The 27,667-nt window shown below is 35.9% G+C and overlaps 1 pseudogene; it reads left to right on the forward strand.

The window, feature by feature from the left end:
* Nucleotides 1-341: 341 nt before the first annotated feature.
* LOC122739319 overlaps nucleotides 342-27,667 on the forward strand; it is a 137,237-nt pseudogene continuing 109,911 nt past the window's right edge.

Raw genomic sequence — 27,667 nt, forward strand, 5'->3', positions numbered from 1 at the left:
AAGGAGAGCAGGAAAGATGGCAGCTGAGTGAGAGTGATCAGATTTAGCAAATAAGAGAATGTTACTAAAACATGGGGGAAATAGAGTTTTCTCTGGCATTTGTCTGTGAGAAGGAGGAAAGTAGCTTAAGGGAATGCTAGGGTCAAGTGAAGGTTTTTAAGCATAGAGGAAATCTGGGCATGTTTATGATGTTTATATTCAACATTAGACCATCAATCAAGCTAAAGTATGACTTGTCTATGTATGTTATCAACACTATCTCTATATACTTGTGGATGTACATGTATATATTTGCATACATATGAAATCTGCATTGTGATATTCAGACACATTTAAACAACATGAATTTCAATGTGTCTCAGCAGAATACTCAGTCTAACTGCATTAAAAAGGATGAACTTCAAATGAAATGGAGATCTCAGGTAATTCCAGAAAAGATTCAAAAGGTAAGTCGGCCTGAAGCCCAGAGCTCTAGAGGGAGACAACCTTTTTCTGCCCATTTAATACTAAAATTGTTACTTGGTTATGAGTCATAGAACACTATGACCTGTGAAAAACTGAAAATTTAGATCACCCAGAGGGCAAGGGAAAAAGCAGAAAGTGTGTGTGAGTAAACTTAAAAAACAACAACAAGGAATTATGATTAATTACTGAAGGAAAGGGTATCATCAAAGAAATGTCTAACTTGAAAAAAAGATTTGTCAATTACCAGGACAAAGAATTATCATTGGAAAGTGAAATCAAGGGTCCTTTTCTTTTTATCATTTTAAAAAATCTATATACTTAAGATTAAATGTTGAGTATTCGGGACAATTCCTTCAACATCTGTACAATTTTTCAAACTTTTGCATCAGCCTGTCCCACTGTTTCTCAGAAAAATAGCATCCAAAACTTTTCTGATAGTCTTGTTTATTTTATTATTGTGGCTTTGTTGGATCGGGATAGCTAAGTTTGACACAAGTTCAGTATCATTTTTGTCAAGAATTAACTCATCTTTTTGAACAAAAGGACTAGTTTAAGTAAAATCTGATCTCGTGTCTGCTTTTCAGATATATTTTTCACCCAAGAAGTTTATTTTTTAAACAAGTGAACCATTCTCTTGAATAATGATGTTGCCCGAAAATAAGCACGCATAGACCTCACCTTGTACCAAAACTCAGAGTAATAATGTCTTTGATCAAGCTTTGCATGACTATAGATTGTGTGAACTGTTGCAAATTCCTTTCAACTGTCCCATCACTTGTCAATTTATAGCCTTCTTCTCTTCTTTCCAAGTAGACTGAGCTCAATGTTGATATTACCAATATCTTTTTATGGGATTATTCTGGGCCTTTTCACAATAACTATCCAACCCTTTTAGAAAGATGTCAACATTTTCTGGACTGTCGTCAGTTGGGTTGATGAGATTGGCTTTTATTCTTGTTGTGAATGGGCAAAAGATCTGAAATCTTTTGTCAAGAGAAAGAGAAAGAGCCCTCTAGTATTTTGGATGGATCCCTCCCCCACCATGGTGAATGTAGAGTAGGGACAAGAGTTCCACAGGGTGAGCAAGACCCAGATGCATTACAATTGGCATCACTGGAGAGGAGACTTAGATCCACTGTAATATTTTAATATGGAGAAAAGTAAAAAAAGTAAAAAAGTGGGGCTTTGCTGATAGTGGAAGCACCTGAATCAGTAGTTCTGAGCAGCACATTAACTTGAAGTGGATGTTTGTTTCCATTATTTAATAACAATATCTGCAATTCATATAGTGTTTTAAACTCTGTGAAGTACATCATGTCTGTAACACTCTGTAAGGTAGCTGCTTATTATCCCCCCTTTTCATATGAGGAAGCTAATTTCTTCACAGCTCTGGATTTTGCCGATACTTGGAATTCAGAGTATAAAAACAATGTTTTTTAATAACAAATAAAATTGTGGCAGAGATAACCACATAGGTTAATGACTATTCCGGGTGAAAATGGGGATTACAATGAATTATTCTATACAATCTATCTATATTAGCCAAACTGTAAACTCTACTATACCTTCTGAACATACCTACAAGCATGCATACATGCATGCATGCCCACACATGCCTATTCCTTATTGCTAAATTATATGCATGTGAACATTTACATTTGTGGAGAGATATAGGATTGAAGTAGCTAGAGAAGGTGGTTAGTAGCATGACTACTCTGAAAAGGAAATGCCAGAGAAGGGCAAATTTTTACCATGGATCATTGGAATGGAAAGTTAACTCTGATATATAATTAAAATTATACCTCTTTATTACAGGTATGAAGAGATTGACCTTTTGAGGAGGAAAATTTAAATAGACTTTCTACCTGAAAAGTATGAAATAATACCTAAAATTACTAAAGTATTTTTTTTGCTTGTTTTGTGTGTCAGGAGAGTAATGTGGAAGTAGGAACGGCCTTTAGGAAATGCCAACACAAGTATTTTTTAACCAACTCAGAAAATAATTGTGACAATGACAGAAGAAGGTGGTTTCCACTGACTCAAGGCTCTCTCCATCCAACTGAAGGCCCCAAATGTGGCCCCTGCCCATCTTCTGTAATCATTAAGTATGTATTACTCATTCATTTTATTAAATATACTATAGTAAAGCTGGGTTTCATGTTAAAACAAACAGCTAAGGACTCTCAAGTAGCTTATAGTCTAATTAGGAAATTTAAAGTCTAATAGCTCAGAAAAAAATATATCTACTAAAAGCTAAGTTTTATCCTCCCTAGTTGTTACAAAAAATATCTTTCTACAAGTTTGGGAATAGTCAGCAAGCCAGAGTTTTCCCATTTCATAGTTACATAGGTAAAGCATGAGAAATCTGATTTCACATATTAAGTCTAACATGTCACACCCAAAAATTATATATGTATTGGCTAATAGACTTATTTTAAATAGTGGCATCTGTTTCTTCCCATCCTCACAGAAATGGAATATATCATGTGTGTTTTGCTTTAAGTCTTATAAATACTATTTTATCATGTTATTTCTCCAAATCCCAAAGTCATCAGGAATTAGCTACTTTATTCCATTCTCAACATGTCTATTTTCAAGAAGTCCCTACATGTTCATTCTGATATTGCTCAAAGGAAAAGGCCCCAAGCCTTCAAATAAGACAAGAATTAGTCAGCAAAGGGAATTCCCTGTGTGAGAACTCCCTCCAACAACACAGATTATAACCTGTCTATGATTTAGGAGATAAATCCAAGAGAGTTAGTTGCCTGAAGCAGAAAAAAGTTAAGGGATTTGCCCAGGCTCATGTAATTAATGCGAGGAGGGATTTGAATTCAGAACCTCTCCATTCAGATCTCAGTACTTAGTCCATTGCTACAAACTCCCTATATAAAAAAGGACATTCATGGTTTCAAACTGCTATCTTTTTAAATAATATTATCAATATGGCAAGGTTTCAACATAAGGAAACCAAACAGATATAAAATGTCTTCTAAAAAGCTCAAAGATCACCAATGGTCACTTACCTCCATTTGCTTCAGTTTCTTCAATTGTAAAATGAATAATAGTACCTACATGACCAGGTTGTGGTGGGGATTGAATAAGATAACAGTTGTAAAGTTCTTAGCACAGTGCTTGGCAAATAATAAGAGATATATAAATATTAGCTATTATTATTGTATTTTCATTGTATGGAATTCTGATTTTGCCAATAGTTTATCCTATGACTTTGACCATCCTAGATATTAGTTCTTCAACCATAAAATGAAGAGGTAGAGGGGAAGCTTGTTAACATCCTCCCCAGATCTATTACTCCATGATTCTAGCCAACAGGAAGACGATATGAATAGAAGAAAGGGATGAGAACCCAGCAGAGTTTCTATGTACATTCAACTTGATTACTGATCACATGATTTAGCATTTATGTATTCCATCTCTCTCATTGTTTCTTATGGTCGGTAAGTCAATCAATAAATTAATCAAATGGTAGGTATTTATTAGGTTCGCATTAAGCTCCAGGCACCATGGTAGGTATTTGGGGATATAAAAATAAAAATGAAACAGTCTTTGCCTTCAAGGAGCTTAAACTTTTCAGGGGAGACCACATGTACATATATTAGGATATACATGAAGGTAGTTTAGGGAGAAAAAGCACCAGCAGCTGTGGGTAGGGGTGGGTTACAAAGGGCTTCATCCAGAAGGTGGTTCTAAAGCTGAGCCTTGAAGGGAGTTAGGGATTATACAAGATGGAAAGAATGAGCATATATATGCAAGGATTGGGGATACCTCTGGGAAAAAGTACAGAGACAAAATGGAATGTGCGTGTGTATGTGAGTTCACACACACGCACATGCATGCGCATGTGTGTACAACAGCAAAAAGCCCACTTCACTAGCCCATAAAACATGAGGAGAATAATATATAATGAAATTAGAAGATGAGGCCAGGCTATGAAAGGATTTAGAAGCCAAAATGAGACATTTACATTTGATCCTAAAGGCAATAGAAACCACTGGACTTTATTAAGAGCGCTTAAAACTGGAGATTATTTAAGTGGCATGATCATACCTGTGCCTGAAGTAAGAGAAAAATATTTTGGCAGCTGGCGTGGGGAGAGACAAGAATGGGGGATCAATTCAAAGACCATTGTAAGAAGTAATAAGAGCCTGAACTTATGTAGTTATTGCTGGAATAGTGAAAAGGGGATAGAGATAGCAGAGATGTTACAGAAGTAGTAAGAGTGAGAATTGAAGTCAATGGTGAATTTCTGAACCAGGGACACTGGAAGGATCACCCTTCACAGAAATAGGAAATGGAATTGCCAGTTTAACATCTAATAGCCAGGTCATGAGACCCTTAGATAGCATGTGTTTAATTAGTATCTCTATACAGATGGCTACCATAATCTATAGGATATTCTCAGTCCCAGCCTCTCTCTAGAACTGCAGTCTTGTCACCAATTATATAGTGTATATTTCAAAATGAATGATAGAAGGTTATGATCAAATAGAGGGATGTCAGTGTTTCTGGCCACAAAAGTAGTTTGGGGATGGTGGAAAAAATTAGGATGTAACGATCCTTTTTTGAGAATGAGATAGATAAGGTGATTTGGTATTGGATTTTGAAAAGGCAGAGAAATTGAGAGGTATAATGTACAGTTCATGCACAAAACTGATTTACTCTTACTTATGCTAACTAGTGCAATGGAGTCACTAACTAGAAATTACATTTCTCAATTCTAGCAATCAAACTTTATTAATCAAATCTGTGCAAACACCACTTCATATTCTCTATTAAGGAAAACAAACATTAACCCCACAATAAACAAACTATCAATCTAATTTCTCAGGCCTTCCCAGTAAGCTGTCTCATACTGATGATAGTGGCATGATTCATTCACTGGTCACCCAGAAGTCACATGATTTCCTCAGAGGGGATTGCTGTGCAAGTCAACAAATCAATGCACTGCAAATTCACTCAGGTGAATATGACTTATGCTTGAGTCTCCAGAGTGTAAGACATGGGAATTGCCTCAGTTATGACCCAAGGTCAAACTGGGGGTGTTCAGTGGATTTCTTATAATTTCTAGATAGGGAATCTGACTGACTATAGTCAAATTCTGATTGGTTGTTAACAACTTAATTTGTTTACCAATTAATTTCATTGATTCTTGATGGCATAAACTAATGAAGATGCTGTTTACAATCTCTTTGGTGATATGTCCTATCCAGAGGTCTCATATATTTACCAGTTGCTTATGAACACACGCATTTTGTTAACCAATCTATATACCACATATGTGCATATCTTAAATATTGAAAAAATTATGAAAAACAAACATCAAAACAATTCATCACAAAATGGTGACCTAATGCAAAAAAGGAGTTGGTTATGTCAAGGCAACAAATTTTTTCTCATTACAAAAGGTTAGAGTTTTTTAGATATAATTAACACGTATAATTAAGTACTACTGCATAAAGGCCAGAATTGAGAAAGAGGAATATAATGAGCTAAGTTTTGGACTACTTGAAAAAGTAGAAAGAATGATCTAGAAAATTATGGATTACAACCTCCATGATCTGGCTGGAGTGATAGGTTTTGACAGAGTTAACTTAAAAAATGAAGAGTTTAATGAGAAATAGTATCAAGAGCAGAATCTCAAAGTGGCAATGAGGAAAAAAAAGTTTAAAAAGAGTAAAAAAAATCTAATTGCTTTGCCAAGATTAATATGATGGGAAGTATTAGATGGAGGGTATAGACACTGTTAGAGAGGAGGATCAGTTATACAGTATCATCTAGGGGAGGCCAGGTCTCTTTGAGTGCCAGAAGATTGAAGGAATCAAAGAGGAAGAGGTTTAAAATGAGTTGGTTTGTTGATTATGGAATGGGAATCCCAGAGGGCACAACAGAAAGAGCAGGCAAAGATAAATTGAGAAACAGGAGGTCTAGGACTGAGAAATGTGGAGAGGAAGGACATGGAGGTAGAAGCTTGCTTTTATGAAACTATATATATCTACAACTCTACTATAAATTCTTGAAAGGCAAAATTTTACATCATCCCTATAAAACAAACAATATCATTGCATCCATAATTGTACTAGAGTCATATTAGGAACATAATAAATACTTGTGATTTAAGCAGAGGTTTAACTTTCTCACAATCTTGGGCTTCAGCTTCACAATGTTCACCTAACCACATGATTCCCTTTTATCTCTCTCTGTCTCTATCTGTGTGTGTGTGTGTGTGTCTCTGATTCTCTCACCTCTTTCTCTATCTCTTTCTCTTGTCTTTGTCTCTGCCTGTCTCTGTCTCTCTGTCTCTCTCTGTCTCTGTCTCTCTCTCTCTCTCTCTCTCTCTCTCTCTCTCTCTCTCACACACACACACACACACACACACACACACACACACATACAGTCCAAGAGTATAAGGTCAGCACATAAATGCTTTAAGCTTAAATGTAATGAGTGAATCAATTTCTATATGTCTAATGAAGGCTGAGACATAGGAGGTGAACAGGGAACAATTTGGGAACTGTGAGGAAAAGATATTGGAAGAAAAGAAATGAACCAAGAAAGATAGGAACTGATGATTCTAGGGAAGCAATGAGGAAATGCTATGATTTGTGACCAGAAAATATTTGAATTCTGAGCAAAGTTGGAAGACAGGAGAAAAAGGACCATGTTGACAAGTGAATCTATATAGATCTTTCCAGACAACATTGAGGGCAGCTATTGTGTTTACACATGAACACAAATAGAAAAATTCTAATTGCAGGTCAAATGCATGATGGCAATTAATTTCAGATATCACTAGAAAAAGTTAGAGAATACTAGAAAAGACACTAAACATTTATGAAGAAAGCCCCTGAAACAATTTCCTGAAGTGGAAACTCCATGCAGGAGAAAGCAGTTCAAGTAATCTTCCTAAAGAGCAGGTCTGACCATGTCACCTCCCTACTCAACAAACTCTACTGACTTCCTGTCACCTCTGTGATCAAATATTAAATCCCCTGGCATTCAGAGCTTTTCATAAGCCTCCCTTGTAGTCCTCTCATACCTTACTCCTCTCCAAGAACACTGTGATCTAGTGACACTGGCTACTTCACTGTTTCTCCAAAAAGATACCCCCATCTCCCAACATGAGAGGACCTCACTCACTTCAATGCTGTCCATCTATATCTCTGCCTCCCAGCTTCCCTAAATTTTCACATTCTGCAAGTAACCTTCCTTAGTACTCCTTAATTTTAATGACTTTCCTCTGAGACTATCCCCGATTTATCCTGCATATTTTTTGTTTATTTGTAATTGCTTGCTTGTCTTCCCCCATTAGACTGGGCAACTTGAGACAATGGACTATTTGTTTCTTGCCTTTCCTTTTATCCCTAGTGATTAGTACAGTGCCTAGAATACCATAGGCAGTTACTAAATACTAGTTGACTGACTAGTAATAGGATTTTTTTAAAAAATTAAAATTTAATTGCTGTTATATCTGCCCAATAACCACCTTCACTTTTCAAGAATAGAATTATACTGACCACAACCCATCTTTTGACTGGGTTGAATGGCAATTTCCATTCATTTCCATATCATGAATGGGAAAACCTAAGGAACCCTAAGAATTTAGGCTTCATTGTTAATTATCTAAATTTTTTAATAAAATTAGAAATCCTTTTTACTCTAGAGTGTGGAGCACAGAGCTACTTAAGAATAAAACATAGTCCCAAGAGGAATGTAATGATAGTCTCATCATGTACACTAGAGGCTCCCTTTCCTTCCTTTCCAGAAACTACAAATAAAATAAAGGATTTCCTATACAAGAAGAGCACTGAAAGACTTTGTTTCTCAAAAGAATTGTTGCTTTATACCTAGAATTTCTAGGAGTTAGAAGCAAAGTTGCTTGAATTGTTGATAACAGCCAAAGTTTATACTTCATAAGGCCATTTTTGCCCAGTGTGGAACAAACTAAAGTTTTACATATACATTGTCTTCTCTTTTTTGTAGGCAATCAAGGTTAAGTGACTTGCCCAGAGTCACACAGCTAGTAGGTGGATGGGGCCAAATTTGAACTCAGGTCTTTCTGACTCCTGGGCTGGTGCTCTATGTACCACTCTACCTAGCTGCTCTGACATCAGGTCTTACTGAATATAAGACCTTAAATAATGATAGCCTCTCTATCTCTGTCTCTTTTTCTCAGAAACATACACATGTGCCTATACACATGTACACACTCACAGGGACATACCACCATTATAACATGTCTCATATGTAAATTGGATGTGGAGCTGGGCATGGCCAAGAAAGTCTTCTAAAAGTGGTGTCTATACAGTGGGCATCTTGCTGAGAAACAATACTGCAAAGCCATCTCAAGGCAGAAAACACACGGTCTTGCTCTGGTGTAGGGGCCTGTATTAATAAATACTAGATAGTTAGACTTATGTGTCATTCTCTCCTCCATATTGACATTGTGGAGAAAAAAGAGCCTATTCAGTTCCAAGAACATATGAAGAGGTCAAAGTTCAAATCCCTTTAGCTTTACCCCTCCCTTGTAGGAGACTAGTTTAAGTAAACAAAAGAACATTAAAATCACAATTTAGGCATTTGTATGTAGGCTTCCTTTGAAGTCCATAATAAAGAGGCAGTCATCCTGTTTCAATCTTGGGGGTCCCTAGCCCCAAATTCCATCCATATAACTACATCATTTTGGATATGGGCCTAAAATTAAGCTGCTCACTGACAGGCTTCACATAAATTAATCCAATGGTTCTTTTTTTTTTTTTTCACTGCAGTGGCACCCTCCACATGAAATGAAACAGTAAAAAACTTGCAGTAAAATCTTATAAAATGTCCTTTAATACCTAATGATAAATAATAAATAGGTTAAAATAATATTGTTAGATGCATTTTCCCAAATATAACAAATTTGCAAGCAATTTACCCAGCGATTAACAATAAGGACGCAATTGTTCACAATCAGTGTTCTGTGTAATTGAGACTGCTATAAATATGATGGACAATACCGAGTAAGAAGCTTCTTAACCATTTTCACATTCTACTTTCTTTACATAATTCAGCATTTAACAATTTGTTTACTTAAATATTTTATTTTCTAAAAGAAATATGTAAACAATATCTAAAATGGTTTTATTAAAGCCCTCACATTTTTGTTTAAATATTTCAAGAGTTTGACTTTTAATTTTTTAATTTATATTTGTTTTAAAATTCGTTTAAAATGTAAACAGAAGCAAAAAACAATTTCTTATCCTTTGGTAAAATCACACTACTGAAATTTCCACCACCCTGATTCAGGATCCTATCACCTATCACTTGTACCATTTGATCTAATAGCTTTTTAAGTGCTAATCCAGCCTCCAGCCTTTCCTGTTTCCAATCCATCCTTTACACAGTGGCCTAATTAATATTTTGGATGCTCAGTCCTAACCAAGTCACTCCCCTACTCAAAAATCTCCTGTTACCTTCCTATGAATAATTGCTAGCATGTATATAGTGCTTTGAGGTTTGCAAAGTGCTTTACAAATATGATGTCATTTGATCCAAATCCTATTGCCAATAAAATAAAATTGAGAGGTCTGCTGGCTTCCTTGTGAGGCATCCAGGACTTGAAGAACCTCCTCAAATTTTTTCAGTCTTAGTGATTACTTTCTATTTCTATAGACTCATGCAATCTACAATGCAAATGCATTACCAAAAGAAATGTAGAATTGTGAATAATGAGAAACTGAAGACTTTAGGGGTATAGATAGTGTTTTCATCACTATCATCTCTTGGGATCATGTGTTTTAGAAGAAAAAAATTTGGGAAGTAAACAGCTGGTTAAGATCATGAAATCTGAGAATGGAATTTGGCACAATGTCTGGCATATGTTACGTGTTTAGTAAATGCTAATTGATTGATTGGGATTTCTGGAACTTAGCTTCTGGGCTCTTGGCCATAAATGCAATGCTACAACTAAAAGGAACTGATAAAAATGTATTTGTCAGAAAGATTTAACTAGCAAGATGGCTAAATATTGGTTTTAAACATAACACCCACACCTTACTACCTTGGAACCAAAGACATACCAGGTATATAATAATTAAAATTGAAGCAATCAAAGGATATGGAAAACATCCTTGATATATTATAAAGCCTTATGAAACAACAGCAAGGTGAGGTAGTGAGGCAATGAGCTGGGGAAAATGTAATAATCATAACCATGAAAATGAATGAAACTAATTTATTGATAAAATGGAAAAAGAGAATAGATCTGGAAGAAAAATACAAAATGTTTTTATAACAAACCCATTAAAACTAGAGGTCGAGTAGAATCTACTATGGATCTAGATTAAACCAGAAAAACAAAGTGGAAATAATCAATTACCTAGGATTTATTAACAGTTCTATACCTGGTATAGAGAGTCACTTCAATTGTGCCATAGATTCTCCTTCATGAATTAATACTTCTAAGAGTGAGGCAAATCAAAAGAAGGTTTCTCAAAAGACAAAAATATAGCACCAAAGGCTTGTTTTGACTGTGGACCTCTAGGAAGTCTCCTCAAATTTTAGGTACTTTTTTAGTCAGAATGACCTGAAATTCATAGCTCATAAGCTCTCATCAATGCATATACTTTTACTTGTTCACTAGAGTATATGCATAGTTCAAAATAAAGGCATTTAGTAAAATATCCTAGTTATAAATGACAAGGCTTAACTTTGAGCTTACTCTTTCAGTACACAAATTCTTTCAGTGAGAAAACTTGTTCTACAATTGGGTATGCATATACTGGAAATATATATGGCCAGGGCACCCAGATAATGGAGCAACTCATACCTTAGACACTACATAGATGATTACTTATTATTATGCCATCATACTACTTTTTGCTGGACCTACCACATTAGAATCTGCTGTTTCCTATAAGGCATCACAATTCAACAGATCTCAAATGGCATTACATCTCAGCTTTAGCTTAACTTCAGCTATCCTTCTCTGTAGTAGATCCTTCTCAATCCTCTTTGACTTCTACTACCAGGGCCACCTCTAATCCATTTCCCTCTGATTAAAAAAACAACAACATATCTTTCCCCTCTTTTAGTCAGTCTTACCATCTGTTAGTGTTTGGGAGGAGTGGAAGATGCTGTTTTTAATATGCCTCTCACCTATAAAAGAGAGGTATAGCTCTTTCAGCCCACTCTTTTGGCTTCCAGTTGATAGGACATTCTGTCCTTTATTAGCTGCTGCTTGCTATGGTTGGTAATTCCCATGCGGTGAAGACTGGAGCTTTTGCTAGTCATCTCTATTGGGCAATATGAAGTAAGATTTCTTTCCTTTTTTCTTTTTCTTTTCTTTTCCTTTTTCCTTTCTTCTTTTTTTTTTCTTTTTGGTGGGACAATGAGGGTTAAGTGCCTTGCCCAGGGTCACACACCTAGTAAGAATCAAATTTGAGCCCGGATTTGAACTCAGGTCCTCCTGAATAAAGGGCCAATGCTTTATCCACTGCGCCACCTAGCTGCCCTGAAGTAAGATTTATAAATCAATGGCAATCAAACATTTTTCCTTCAACAAGTCTATTCACAGAAGGTAACAGATAACCAGGCGTGGAACATATCTACTCTTTGAAGTCTTCTTAGGACTGATTTATGAACTAACCTCTCTTTACTGTCCCTGTATATTCCTCAGTTCAACTCTAATTTGATATATGATCAGAAACCCAATGTTATCATTCAGTCATTACAGTCATGTACAAGTCTTTTGTGACCCCATGTGGTGCTTTCTTGGCAAAGATATTGGAGTAGTTTGCCCTTTCCCTCTTCAGTTCATTTTACAGATGAGGAAACTGAGGCAAGTGGGTTTGGTGACTTGCTCAGTGTCATACAGCTAGTATCTGAGGCTGAATTTGAACAAAGGTGTTCTTTACTCCAGACCTGGACTCTATCCCCTATGTCACTTAGCTGTCCAGAAACCCAGTAGGAAAATACTGAGGATAATTAATCATATAAACAAAAAATATAAAACCTATATAACTTCATTGATATATGAAAAGAAAAAAATCCTTTGACAAAGTATTGCAATCATTTAAGAACACAAAATGACACATGCAGAAAGGCTATTTCTCAGTATAATAATAATAATGATAATAATAAAAATATAGAAAGATAGACAGATGATAGATAGATAGATAGATAGATAGATAGATAGATAGATAGATAGATAGATAGATAGATTATTTGAGCCAGTATTATTTGCAATTGAGAAATATTGGAAGGTTTCCCGGTAAGTTCAGGAGGTAAAGCAATGGTGTCTTCTCTCCCTCTTTGCCTTGACAAAATACTAGAAATGCTAGTTGAAAGATTACCCCCTCAAAAAAGAACTCAAGGTTAAAATAACAGCAAAAGGGAGGGGAGAACCTTCTTTTACCCATGATATGCATACTTGTAAAACCCCATATAATAAGTGAAAAAGTATACATCAAAATGATTAATAACTTTATTAGATACAAAATAAGTAAAAATGCCATAAGTATTCTATGCAGATTAACAAAAATCTGAAAGAAATAATAGAAAGATAATGTCAATTCAAAATAACTAAATACTGTATGAAATATATGTGACTTAAACTGCCAGGACAGCCTCAATTACAAAATACTCCAAGAAAATTAAGTTTTAAACAATTTGAGAGATAATAATTTTCCTTGTTAGTTTCAACAATATGTTAAAAATTACTCTTCTACCTAAATAAATTACAGATTTGGTACTATACCACTCAAAATATCAAGGTGTTATCCTGTAGAACTAAACAAAATAACTACAAAATTAATTTGTTGAAAGCCTAGAATTTCAAGGGCAATAATAAAAATATTTGACATATTTCACACTATATCATAAAGTAATAACCACCAAAACTATTTTGTTCTGATTAAAAATAGAAAACTGGATCAGCAAAGCATTCAAGAGAAATAAGATCACTTGAACATAGCAATCCATCCATGTTTAATAAACTCAGAACATCAACTACTGGAGTAAGGACTAAATATTTGACAAAAACTGTGGGAAAACTAGAAAGTAATTTGTCAAAATTAACTTTGTTCCAGGATCTTAAACCAAATACGACAATAAGTTCCAGTTGTATACTTGACCAAATAAAAATGTGACAGCATACAAACAAGAAAAAAGTTAAAGGTGGTACCTTTTACAACTAAGGTTAGGTTTAAAAATACTTAAAAGCTAGAAGAGAGCATAAAGGGTATTTTTTTTTCTTTTTCTTTTTACTTTTGCATTGCAATGAGGGTTAAGTGACTTGCCTAGGGTCACACAGCTAGTAAGTGTCGTGTCTGAGGTCAGATTTGAACCCAGGTCCTCCTGAATCTAGGGCTGGTGCCTTATCCACTGCACCACCTAGCTGACCCTTATAAAGGGTAAAATAAAGAATTTTAGTTATGTGGCACTCAAAATTTCTTATATAAGCAAAATTAGTACAGTTAGAATATAAAAAAATACCAAGTGGAAAATACTTTAATCAAACATCTTTGATAAAAGTCTCTCTATAAGATACATAGAGAATTAATAAAAATATGTAATGAGATATTCCTTAAGAGACAAATGATAAAAGATGAATGGTTTCCAGTTCGACCCAAACAATTGTAAGAAAGAAAATACTCCAAATCACAAATTAGAGACATTCAGTTTAGAATCACTCTGAGATTTTGCCAAACAGTAAATTGGCATAAAAAATGAATGATGGAAACAGACAACATTGTGTGTGGGGGGGGGGGGTGGATAGGAAAACAGATATACTAATACAATATTAGTGGCATTGTGAATTGATTCAATCATTCTGGAAAACAGATTTACATGTGGATTTATATAGGGGAAATTCATTATACTATTCAAAATCCTTCTGACCCAATTTGACTATAACCCAGAGACAAAAAGTATATGAATATAATTGCATAAGAAATTAATAAAATGAAGAATTCATAGAAGCATGGGAAAACCTACTTGAATGGATACAATAAGAATGGGAAAACCATATATACAACATCACTACAATAAGGTCAATGTATTTATATTGTACTTTTAGATCTACTGACCACTTTACATATGTTATCTCATTTGAACATCAGAATAATTCTGTGAGATAAGTGGTATGAGGTAACTAAGGTTGAGAGTCTAAGTGATTTGTCTATGGTCATACAGCCAGGAAGTGTCTGTTTAATTCAGATAGTTATTTCTGATTACAATTTTATCATTCTAGCTACATTTCCAGCTAGCTATTCCCAAGTGAAAACAGTGCTAAAAAAAACAGTTGAAATGTCCTAAGCTAGCAGTTTCTTATTCCTTGAAGAAAAGATATAGAGAGGTGGAGGCAATGAGTGGAACCCAGGAAGACCTAACCTAGACCTCAGTCACTAGGAGGAGGAACCTTCTGGAATTTCCTATTTTAACTAATTATTCTTACTAACTGGATGAGAACCTGAGTTATTTCCAATTGGCTAAAAGACTAGAAATAGTATTATATCTCCTAAATTCCATGCCCAGGAAGAAGTCATGATTGCACCCATATTTGTATGATTCTGATAAAAAAGAGTCTTAACCATAATAACAAATGATAAAATATAATAGTGCTTAGGGTAGATGTAAGTGTGGTAATTGAAGACAGAAAGAAGGTAGAACTACTCAATGCTTTTTTTCCTTCTATCTTCTGTAACAAGTAAAATAATGCTCAGACTAGAAAAAAAATAAAATTTACCTCTAGGGAAATGAAACTTTCACTTGTTGGCAGAGTTTCTAAAATTATGAATCAAAAGACTATTTTTCTTTCTTTTAAATTTTACTAATTTATTATTTATTTATTTTTAGCCTTTAAAAAAAAAAAAAAAACTTTTAGGGACAGCTAGGTGGTGCAGTGGATAAAGCACTGGCCCTGGATTCAGGAGGACCTGAGTTCAAATCTGACCTCAGACACTTGACACATACTAGCTGTGTGACCCTGTGCAAGTCACTTAACCATCATTGCCCCACAAAAAAAAACAAACCAAAACAAAACAAACAAAAACAAAAACCCTTTGAGTTCCAAATTCTCTCCCTCCTTTCAGCACCTCTCACACCCATTGAGAAGGCAAGCAATATGACATTAATTATACGTGAGAAATGATGCAAAATATATTTCCATAAGAAAAATGAATTGAAAAAGGTATACTTTAATTTGTAGTCAGAGTTCATCCTTTCTCTATTTGGAGGTGGATAGCATTTTTTCATCATGAGCCCTTTGAAATTGTCTTGTATCATTGTTTTGGTCAGATCACCTAAGTCTTTCATAGTTGGTCACCATTATAATGTTGCTGAAATTGTGTACAATTATTTCCTGGTTCTGCTTACTTTATTTTGTATAAATTCCTATACACCTTTCTAGGCTTTTCTGAAACCATCCTACTTGTCATTTGTTATAACACAATAGTATTTCATCACAATTTTGTACCACAATTTGTTTAGTCATTCCTCATTTGATGGGCAGCCCTTCAATTTCTAATTTTTGCTATCATAAAAAGAGCTGCTATAAACATTTTTGTACAAATAGGTCCTTTTCCCTTTTCATCTCTGGATTACAAACCTAGTAGTTGTATTTCTGGGTCAAAGGGTATGCACAGTTTTATTGCCTTTTGGGCATAGATCTAAATTGTTTTCCAAAATCATTGGACTAGTTCACAGCTCCACCAACACTGCATTATTATACCTATTATGCCATATCCTATGCAGTATTTGCCATTTTTTCTTCCCTTTTCGTGTTAGCCAATCAAATCAAAGGTATACTGTTAATATCATTTACCTAAATTCAGCCAGCAAAGTATCTGGCACAGTTTTTCACAGTATTTTTGTGGAAAAGATAGAGAGATATATGATAAATGGTACACTTAGGTGAATTTGGAACTGGTTGAAGGGGCAGAAATAAGGAATAGCCTGTAGTGCTTTGATGTTACCTCAGAATGCAGTCTGTTGGGTAAAGGTTCCCAGAGAACTGTGCTTAGCTTAGTACTATTTACCATCCTGATCAGTACATAAAAAAAGAAAAAGATATCATGCTCCTGACTTGTCATAATGAATGACAGAGATGAGGCCTAGAAATGATGAATATGCTAGAATGTAACCCAATCTATAAAGATGAAGTTAAATAGTGATAAATGGAAATTATTTTTACACTTGCATTAAAAAAAAAAGCTTTTCAAGTACTAGAGATTTACAAGTAGTATATGCCCAGATTATAGATCATCATAAAACTATCCAGAGGTTTTGATGGATTGCAAGTTCAATATGAGTCAACAATAATATGGTAACTAAAAAGGTGTCCTTAAAAAGGAAGCTGAAAGTCCCATTATAATGTGTCCTTGTTAGAACAGATCTGGACTATTATATATAGTTTAGTACACAGCCTTTTAGGAAAGACATGATACAAATAGATATAGATATAGATAGATATGTAGCCCATCTTATTTTGGAGATGGCATCTGATCTGTGTCCTAAACAATACTAGGGATTCTGGGAGACAGACTAAATAAATGTATTTCAAACATGGGGATCATCTTGTAGTCAGAAGCATGAGAAGGAATGTTACACACAAACACACATTTCTCATTTTGTTCTCTGAGTCCTTCAGCTATCTCTATCAAGCAGTTTGTAACATTTCATCATTAGTCCTCTGGATTTATGGTTAGTAGTTACACTGATCAGATTTCTTAATTCTTTCAAAGGTGTTTGTCTTTATCATATTATTGTCTTTGTATAAATTGTTTTTTCTGGTTCTGTTTATTCCACTCTGTGTCATTTCATAAAAGTCTTCCCAGATTTCTCTGAAATTATCCATTTCATTGTTTGTTACAGCAAAATAGCATCAGATCACATTTATGTACCATAATGTGTTCAGTAATTCCCCAACTTATGGGTGCCCCTTCAGATTCCCATACTTTGCAACAGCATAGAGAACTATAAATATTTTTATATATGCTTAGAGCTTATTTTTCTTAGGACTAATCCTTCCTTAAATCTACTCTCCCTCTAATTACCCCTTCCCCCATCTCTCTTTTCCCTTCTATTACCATGATAAGTGAAATATATTTTTGTAACCAACTGTGTGTGTCTATTTTAGAATATGGTTTCTTAATCAAGGGACTGTGAATGTGTTTCTTAAAAATATTTTGACAACTATACTTAAATTGATTTCTTTTGTAATCATGAGTATTTTATGAATCAAAAAAATTATTCTGAGATGTCCACCAATTTCACTAGATTGCCAAAGGGATCCATGATGTCAAAAAGTTAAGAATCCCTGACCTAGAAATAGGTAATAAGAATGATGAAGGATATTGTCATTATAAGATCATAGATTTCTTGGCATATCAAAATAGACTTATTTAAGAAAATGAATTTTTCTAGCAGATTAATTAAGTTTATCTGCTGAAGAGAATATTTATGGTAGGAATTCACCTCAATTAAATAAATGTTTACTGTGCTGTGCACAAAACATTGGGTTGGGCACTGTTCATAGAAAGACAAAAATAAAACAGTTCTTGGATGCAAGGACCATAATCCACCAAAATGAAACAACATGTACATAAGTAAGGAGAGAGAGAGAGGGAGAGAGAGAGAGAGAGTGGGGGGGGAGGGAGGGAGAGAAACTAAAATGGGAAGGTTCAGGATAGGTAGGTTTCATGTGGAAGGGTAGCACCTGCGTTATTCTGTAAAGGATGATAAAAGTTTCAGGAGAAAGAAAGTAAAGAAATTCATTGAAGACATTGAGGACCACCCTGTAGTCACAGAAGCAGGAGATGAAGTGTTATATGTGGAGAACAACTGGCAGACCATCTTTCCAGAAGCAGAGAGAACATGAAGGGGACTAATTTAAAATAAGAATAAGAAAATAAGAAGGGGGACTAATATAAAATAAGAAAGAAAGTGAGAGCCAGATTTTGAGGATCTCAAAATTTTTAATCTACCATTTTAATGGTAGATTAATGTAATTATTTTTTGTTAATTAGGTTGTTTTGTTAAATCTGTCAGCTGTGCTGACACCCCAGTTCCTTATGCTAACTCTGCGTATATTTTGAACATAAAAAATTCTAAGTGTTGAGATGCCTTTGAACACCAGATCTTGCAAAAAGCACTTTTAGAATCTAATTAGCAACACTCTTCAGTCCCTGTTTTTAATGGTTATGCCAGTCACAACCTAGGAAGAAAAAAATAGATTCCAAATTTCAGATTTCACATTGTAGTCTGATGGCACAGAGATGAACTGAAATGAATTTTGAGGGAAACACTCTCAGACCAGAATCAATATTGTGCATATAGGTCATGATTCTGGACATGAAGTGCTGTACAAATGGAGATGTGAGGATATCAACATTTCTCCTCATAATCCCCAGATGTAAAGAATCAAAAATAGCACTATAATCAAGGTAACCTGTGAGTGGTCCCACTGCTAGAGTTTCATGTAGTATGATATGTCATGAATTCTGCCTTCTAGGACTAGACATTCTAGAAAATTGAAAGAAAATTCAACAGATATTAAACCAATACGTGCCTACCATGGGCAATGGTGCTATCATGTGAAAGAAGGATTAGACTTGTTCTATTTAGTCCTAAAGGACAGAACTAGGAGTGATGGGTAAAAGATTCAGAAAAACATGTTGAGGCTTGAAGTGGATGGAGCAATGTATAGAGGGCTGGGCCTGGAGTCAGGAAGACCTGAGTTTAAATCTGGCCTTAGGCACTTACTAGCTCTATGACTCTGGGCAAGTCACTTAACCTCTCTTTGCCTCAGTTTCCACATCTTTAAATTGGGGACAATCATAACACCTAACCTTCCAAGGCTGATGTAAGAATCAAATGAGATAATAATAGTAAAGAGCTTAGCATAGTGTGTGACACACAATAAGCACTATTTCAATGTTAGCTATTGTTATTATTATTATTATCATTATTATTTTGGAGAAAATATTTTTCCAACAATTAGAACTCTCCAAAAGTGGAATGGATGACTGTAAAACATAAGAAGGCTGCTTCACACTGAACCTCCTCAACAAAAAGTAGGAGGATTACTCAACAGAGCTGATATTCTAATATAAAATGGAATGAAGGATCTCAGAAGGTCCTTCTAATGCAAAGGCTCCTAAAGCAAAAAGCTTCTAAAGCAAATAGCAGAACTGTAAAATCTTCCATTTTTGAATGGTTTATAAACATGGGTATCACTGATTACTAAAGTCCTAAGAGAATAATATGATATAGCATTGATCTCAACATATCTTTACTTACAAAATTAATTCCCCAAACTAAATACTTACATTTTCTTAAAAGATAGTTTTGGTACCTTTGATCCTAATTAAATAATTTCCCTTTTTAAAATACTAGACATCATTCTACTGATGAATATTTTTCAAATATCAACTTCTATTTTATTACACTTTAAGGTTTACAAATAATTTTCCATTCAATAATCTATGAGGAAGATAATGAGACCCATTTTATGAATAAGGAAACCAAGATTCTCAGAGGTTAAGCAATTTAATAAGAGGGTAGTTAGGGGTGCCATTCTGCACAAAGCACGGGCCTAGAGTTAGGAAGGCAGAATTCAAATTCAACCTCATACACTTACTAGCTAAAAGTCCTTTAACCTCTTTGTCTGCCATAGTGTCCTCATCTGAAGATTGGGAATAATATTAATCTTTACTTCTAAGTATTAGGATCAAAAGATAATATTTGTAAAGCATTTTGTAAACCTTAAATTACCATATAAATGCTAGCTTTTATGAATTATTATTATTGTCCATGATCAACCAAGTAGCCTATGTCACAGCCCAACCAAAAAAGATTCATTTGTTAAGTGTTTACTATACTCCAGTCATTATGATTGATATTTGGGATACAAAATCAAAGGTTTCTCCAGAACCTTACATTCTAAATGGGGTAAATGACATGAACATATATGTTGTTCAGTTTTTTTCAGTTTCATCCTACTACCACATGATCTCATTTGGAGTTTTCTTGGCAAAAATACTAGAGTGGTTTGTCATTTCCTTCTCCAGATCATTTTACAGATGAGGAAAGTGAGGCAAATAGAGTTGAGTAACTTGCCCAAGGTCATATAGCTGAGTCCCTGAATCTTCTGTGCCACCCAGCTGCCCTTGCACATATATCGGTAAATACAAAAAACAAAAATAGAAATAAGGTCTTTGTCAAAGGACAGTGCTAGCTGCTGGGGGCCTCAGGAAAGGTCTCTATTAGAAAAAGGTGATGCTTTGGTTGTCTTTTAAAAAATAAGATTTTATTTCTTTTAATTATCCAAGATCTTCCTTCCCACCCGATTACTCTTGCTCTCACCCCCTCAAACAAGAACAGAAGAAAATTTAAATATGTATGATCAACCAAAACAGCTCTCCACATTGGCCATGTCAGGGGGAAAATTGTCTCATTCTAAATTCTGAATCTTTCCTTTAGGAAGTCAGTTGCATGCTTCATCACTGATCCTCTGGATTTGTGGTTGGTCATTTTGTTAATAAAAGTTCAGCATGATAATATACCATTACATTGGTATGCTATAACTTATTCATCCACTCCCCAATTAATAAACACGCCCTCAAATTCCAATTTTTGGCCACCTCACCAAGAGCTATTAATATTTTTGTACATCCTTAGAGTTTATTTTGGTTAGAATGAATCCCTCTCTTAATATATCCTTCCTCTAATCTTCACCTTCTTGTTCTGCTTTCCCTTCTATTTCACTCCTGAGTGAAATGCATTTCTGTACCCAACTCTGTGTGTGTGTAGATATTCTTCCTTCTTTTGGAGAGTTAAAATGAGAGTAAACTTCAAGTATCAGCTATTCTCTCTCACCCCTCCTTTTTGTTTGTATACATGTGGATTTGTGCACCATTATTATGCGAGATATTTTTCCTAAAGTTTCCTTTCCCTTCTATTTCCTCCCCTTTCTATTATATTCCTCTTCCCTATTCTGTTTTTAAGACCATCAAGCCATAAAAGCATTCTCAGGCCTTGTCTAATTGGATCCCTTCTATTAACAATCATGATAATAGGGTTCAGAGAGGACACATATCATCTCCCCATATTTGAATATAAGTAGTTTATCATTGTCATTTAACATTGATCATTCATGATTATCTTTTTTCTTTTTTTTTTTTTTTGCAGGGCATTGAGGGTTAAGTGACTTGCCCAGGATCACAGACAGTGTCAAGTGTCTGAGGCTAGATTTGAACTCAGGTCCTCCTGAATCCAGGGCCAGTGCTTTATCCACTGTACCACCTATCTGCCCCCCCACGACTTTCTTTTAATGTTTCTCTTTACTCCTGAGTTTGAACTTCAAAATTTCTCTGCAGCTCTGGTCTTTTCATCAGGAATACTTGGAAGCCATCTATTTAATTAAAGATCCATTTTCCCTTGAAGTATTATAATCAGTTTTCCTGTGTCAGGTTTTTTTTTTTTTTTTTTGGCTGTAATCTCATGTCCTTTGCCTTCTGAAACATCATATTATGAGTACTCCACTCCTTTATAATAGTGGCTGCTAAATTGTCAGTGATCCTTACTGTAGCTCCTTGATACTTGAATTATTTCTTTCTGGCTTCTTGCAGTATTTTTATTTTGACCTGGAAATTCTTGATATTTCCTTTTGGAGTTTCGTTCAGGACATGACCAGTAGAATCTTTCTATTTCCATTTTGTCCTCTGCTCCTACAAGATAGTTTTCATTCAAGATTAACTGAAACATAATGTCTAGAATCTTTTCAGGAGGGAGGGGTCCAGGAAGTCATGGCATTCAGATAGTCCAATGATTATTTTTTTCCTTGATCTGTTTTCCAGGTCAATGGTTTTGCAATTAGATACCTTATATTTTCCCCCATTTTTAGCCTTTTGACTTTGTTTTTAATATTGCTTGCTTTCTTAAGCTATCATTGTGTGAGAGTGCACACAGTTAAATTAATTACAAAGAATACAAAGAAATTGGGGGAGGGGTTCTTAGGTAGAGAATACTAGCTACTGTGCAGAGGCTCAGAAGAGAAGAGAAGGAATAAACACTTATTAAGTACCTATGATGTGCCAGGCACTATTGTAAGAATTTTACAGATATCTCATTTGTTCAGAATGTTGTGAACAGGGAACAGCAAATAGCCCAATGTGGAGGGAAATTGAAATGCATGAAGGGAAGTAATTTGCAGTAAGCCTGGAAAGATAGTTTGGAGCAGGGTTGTGAAGGGCTTTTAAAATGATAAATTTTGGGGGGCAGCTAGGTGGCGCAGTAGATAATGCACTGGCCCTGGATTCAGGAGGACCTGAGTTCAAATTTGGCCTCAGATACTTGACACTTACTAGCTGTGTGACCCTGGGCAAGTCAATTAACCCTCTTGCCCTGCAAAAAAAAAAAAAAATTTAATATAAGAAGAGGCTGCATCTTTTACACTTTTGTAAACTGTATTGGGAAAATTTATTTTGGTTTGGGGACCCTGCCTTTGGGCTGAGATTAAAAAGCCTTAGGCCCTCAGGGGTTTTTTTCTGTGTAAGAGGAGCTAGGGCCCCTCCCCTTCCATTTCAGCTGCAGGGGGCCTCTGAGCCAGGCCAAACTGTGCAGACAAAAGCCCCAAGCCACAGGTGTGGCACAGCTGGGCCTCATTCACACAGTGGAAAAGCCCATGAAAACCCTCAGGGATACTGGGGTTTGCTTTGCCCAGCCCCAGCTGAAGGCTTGAGAAGCACAGGGCTGGGCCAGCCCTGGGGGTGTCGAGCCACATTTCAGCTGGGAGAACAGGTTAATAAAAAGGGGTCTGACAAGAGAAAGGGGGATGTAACAAAGAGGTTGGAGAAAGCGAGAAAGGGGCAGTCAGCACAGAGGAGGCAGAGAAAAAGCTACTCTGGGGGAATGCAGGTGGATGCCAGAGGACTAAGAGAACACAAGGAGAAGCAGGTCTGTGAGAGAGAGTGATGCAGGGGTTCAGCCGCAGAACAGAGAGGAAAGTCAGACGGTAAAGGGGGTTGACAAAGTGAAAGGGGCTTGGAGTTAGAAGAAAGGAGCTGAGCAATGAAAATGAAAGCACAGGGGAGCTGGAGTGAAGGAGAAAAAGAGTGAAAGTTAGAGAAAGCTGGAGCATACCCTAAGGCAAGAGGCTGGGTGGCCCTTATTATATTAAAAGCAGACAGGTTGTATAATTTGCATTTCTTAACCCTTATCTTTTACATTGATTTTTATCAATAAATTCTCCTTTGAATATTTAGTTAAAAGGCTTCTTAATCTTTTATTTATCAATTTGGGAGCAGTGTGGAGAAATTTTTAAACAGCCTATATTAAATTAGTAGCAGTCAGATAGCCAGTCAGTCAAAAGTCCCAGATTAGGCCCCCAGTCAAATTAGGCCCAAGATAGTCAGTTACAATATTCTTACATATGAATGGCAACCGCAGCAGGACTTACAGTCAAATTATATTTTTTCTAAATTTATATTTTTTCATATTCTTATAATTTTTTTTTTACAGGGCAATGGGGTTAAGTGACTTGCCCAGGGTCACACAGCCAGTAAGTGTCAAGTGTCTGAGGCCGGATTTGAACTCAGGAACTCCTGAATCCAGGGCCGGTGCTCTATCCACTGCGCCACCTAGCTGCCCCCCATATTCTTATAATTTTTTATAAGTACCATTATATGATTTTTAGACTAGATTATAGTTAATAATTTTTATAGTACTTTAGGAACTTCAATTTGTCATTTATTTGAAGAATGAATTGGATGGAGGAGAGATTGGAGTCAGGGAAACCAATTGTAATAGTCTACTTCAAATGGGATAGGGACCTGAACTAGGATGATAACTGTGTGAGTGGAGAGAAGATATCAACAGTATAAAGGAGAAAGGCATATGTTTGTTAATCTCTGTTTTACAGATGAAGAATCCAAGAGGATAAGCGATTAGCCATTTTTAGCTTGGTGCAATCTGTCCCAATATTGAGGATTCTTAATTCTTAGTCTAGTGTCCTTTTTATTAATTGATGCTGCTGGATTTGTCCATCATGTCAGCCACATATTCTAATGAAATGCTTCTTATAATCATGGGACACCTGGCTTAGCTGGTTTCCTGAAATATTGATCTCAGATTCCATCTTCTGCAATAGCCTTGTCCAGATGACCACATCCTACCCCATTCCTTCCTAGTCTTTCCCTCTGAGATTTCCTCCCATTTATACTGTATTTATATCCTATGTATATGGTTGTTTGCATTTTGTCTCCATCATTAGAACACAGGCTTTTTGAGGGCAGGAATATGTTGTTGCTGTTGTATTTGACTTAGCAGAGTGTAGGAAACACTGGGAACCCTTAATAAAGGTTTGTTGATTGACTGTCTTGACTGAATGACTGACTGAAACCATATTTGAGATAACTTTTTTATGAAGAAAATCAAATGACTACTATATGTCATATACTTGTTGACATAATTCTGTGAATTAATATGAAGTCTTTTTGGGGAAAAAATATATTGGTAGATGCTAAAAATGCAAAATTACCATGTGAAAATTCTATTTCCCAGTATTTTTTACATTTCCTTCAATTCAAATGAAATCATGCTTTTCATTTTCATGCTAGCTGCTCCTTTGTCTTTTGGGTCCTTCAACTGATATTGACCTTGTAGGAAATCACAAGAGTTGTAAAACATTGGGTATATTTTCCTGCTCAGACTCAGTAATGGATTGCCTGAGTTTAGGCACCTGAATTGTTCTTAAAAATTCCATGGCTTTGGAATTTTGGAGTGTACTAGTAGATAGGCGAAGGCTAAAACTACAGGTATATAGCATGTACGGTAGTTTCAATCGGGTCTTCCAAACATCTTGGTGCAAATACTGCAGTATTTTGTGGGTTAGGTGCCTGTGGTAATATGTGAAAGCATATGCAGTTTGATGAGATGTCATATTATATACCTGTAATCCCTGTTACTGAGGTGGATAAAGCCAATGGGATCACTTGAGCTCAGGAGTTCTGAGCTGCAGTTGATCTAGTATCTGCACTAAGTAGGGCATCAATATTCTGAATGCATGGGAGCACAGGCCACCAGGTTGCCTAAGGGGGACAAACCAGCCTTAGTTAGAAATGGAGGAGGCACAGTGGATAAAGCACCGACCCTGGGTTCAGGAGGACCTGAGTTCAAATCTGGCCTCAGACACTTGACACTTACTAGCTGTGTGACCCTGGGCAAGTCACTTAACCCTCATTGCCCCACAAAAAAAAAGAAAAAGAAAAGAAAAAGAAATGGAGCAGGTCAAAGATCCCATGCCAATCAGTAGTAGGAACAAGAGTGCCAGCAGTGAGTGACTGCCACATTTCAAGCTTGGGAGAGGGTAAGACAGGGAGACCCCCTATCAAAAAAAATTATATGAGTTAAATTCTATTTATGTGATTCACTCTATTTATGCTTTGCTCCCATGATTAGAAGCCACTGCAGCAGAGAATAAGTTAAGGAAGTTGATTCGCAAGTTTATTTAGGGGCAGCTAGGTGGTGCAGTGGATAGAGCGCCGGCCCTGGAGTCAGGAGTACCTGAGTTCAAATCTGGCCTCAGACACTTAACACTTACTAGCTGTGTGACCCTGAGCAAGTCACTTAACCCAATTGCCTCACTAAAAAAAAAAAAAAAAGTTTATTTAACTAAAATTACATATACCATACACATGGGTTAATGACATGAGCCCTGCCACCCACAAAAAAAGGTGGCAACATTCAGAGAAACAGAGAGAACTTGACATTTCTGTGGACATCCTCTAGGAAGGTGTATGACCCCTTGCTTAATATTCTATAGTTAACATCATGACTTTCTTACTTGAGTAAAGTCATGTACTTACCCAGAAGTGCATGCTGATGGATTCAATAAGAATAATTTTTAATATAAAAATGAAACATATCCTGAGGATCAGAGATCATATGTGAAATAGATAAATAAGCCACAAGAGCCTATGGATCACTACTTAAGCAAATGAAATAAAGAACATTGCATTTTGATCATCAGTAACAATTGTTAGGGTGAATCATGTTCCCTTCCCTACTTTAGAACCAAAGATTCCAATATCTGTCCATCTATTGCTGCTATTGGAAAAAAAAAACCTCAAAGCTTGAACGAATGTGGGCTTAGTAACAATCTTCATTGTATGTATGATGTATGACTACATCATATTCACAGTCCAATACTCCAAAGGATGTAGTATGGCTTGGTAGAAGGAGCACTGGAAGACAATAAGAACAAAAATGCCTGACTTCTACACGTGTTTTCCGAGGAACAAGAAGTATTATCATGGACGAGTAAGTTTGGTTTTCCCTGAGCCTCAGTTTCCTTATTCATAAAATAAGAGGTTTAGACTACGTGATCTCCAAGGTCTCTTCCAGGTCTAAAATTTTGTGGTCTTATGAATCAGCCCTATTACCATTCCAGACAGGCTTTCATTTTCATCACCAATACATTTAAGTAAAAGGCAAGTATTCCACACAGGGTTCTACTTAACTTTCTCAACCTCAAAGGGGCATTTGTGGCAGTGGGTGGATCGGAAATATGGATCTTATTCATTGTTCAGTAATCACTGGGTGGAGTAACTTGTAATTTTTCACATATGGGGCTTTCCCCCCACATAAGTGCTTCAATCTTGTTTAATATAATTTTTTTTAAAGTTAGATTATAGACAACTTATCAGTATTGAGCCCATCTTTGAAAACATATGTGACTCATATATACTATTAAATAACAAACTTTCCCTTCCTTCTCTCAACATCTCAGCCCCTGCCGACTCCCCTCCCTTCACCCTGACATGGCCTAAACATAATATGGGGTTTTTGTAGGCTTTGGTTTGCAAGATAGAGATTGGTGGCCACTTGATGTCAATGGTAATATGGCTATGTGGAAGAAGAGAATAATATGGCAACTGATTTCAGCTGCAACTGAAAAATCCTTTGAAAGAACTGATGTTTGTTTCCTGGGGTTGCATCTCACATTCTGCAAACTGATCAACCCCCCCAAAACCAAACTCAATGCAAAGTTGGTGCTAGATTTAAGTCTAGAATATTCTACCACAATTTCATCCCAAAGTTTTCAAGTCTGACTCTGCCCCTCACCCCTCACAACACACACACACACACACACACACACACATACTTTCTTTTATCAAAATCAGGATGTCCATTTTTCACTGCCCTG

The sequence above is a fragment of the Dromiciops gliroides genome, chromosome 2 (genome assembly GCF_019393635.1).
Source record: "Dromiciops gliroides isolate mDroGli1 chromosome 2, mDroGli1.pri, whole genome shotgun sequence".
Lineage (NCBI taxonomy): Eukaryota > Metazoa > Chordata > Mammalia > Microbiotheria > Microbiotheriidae > Dromiciops > Dromiciops gliroides.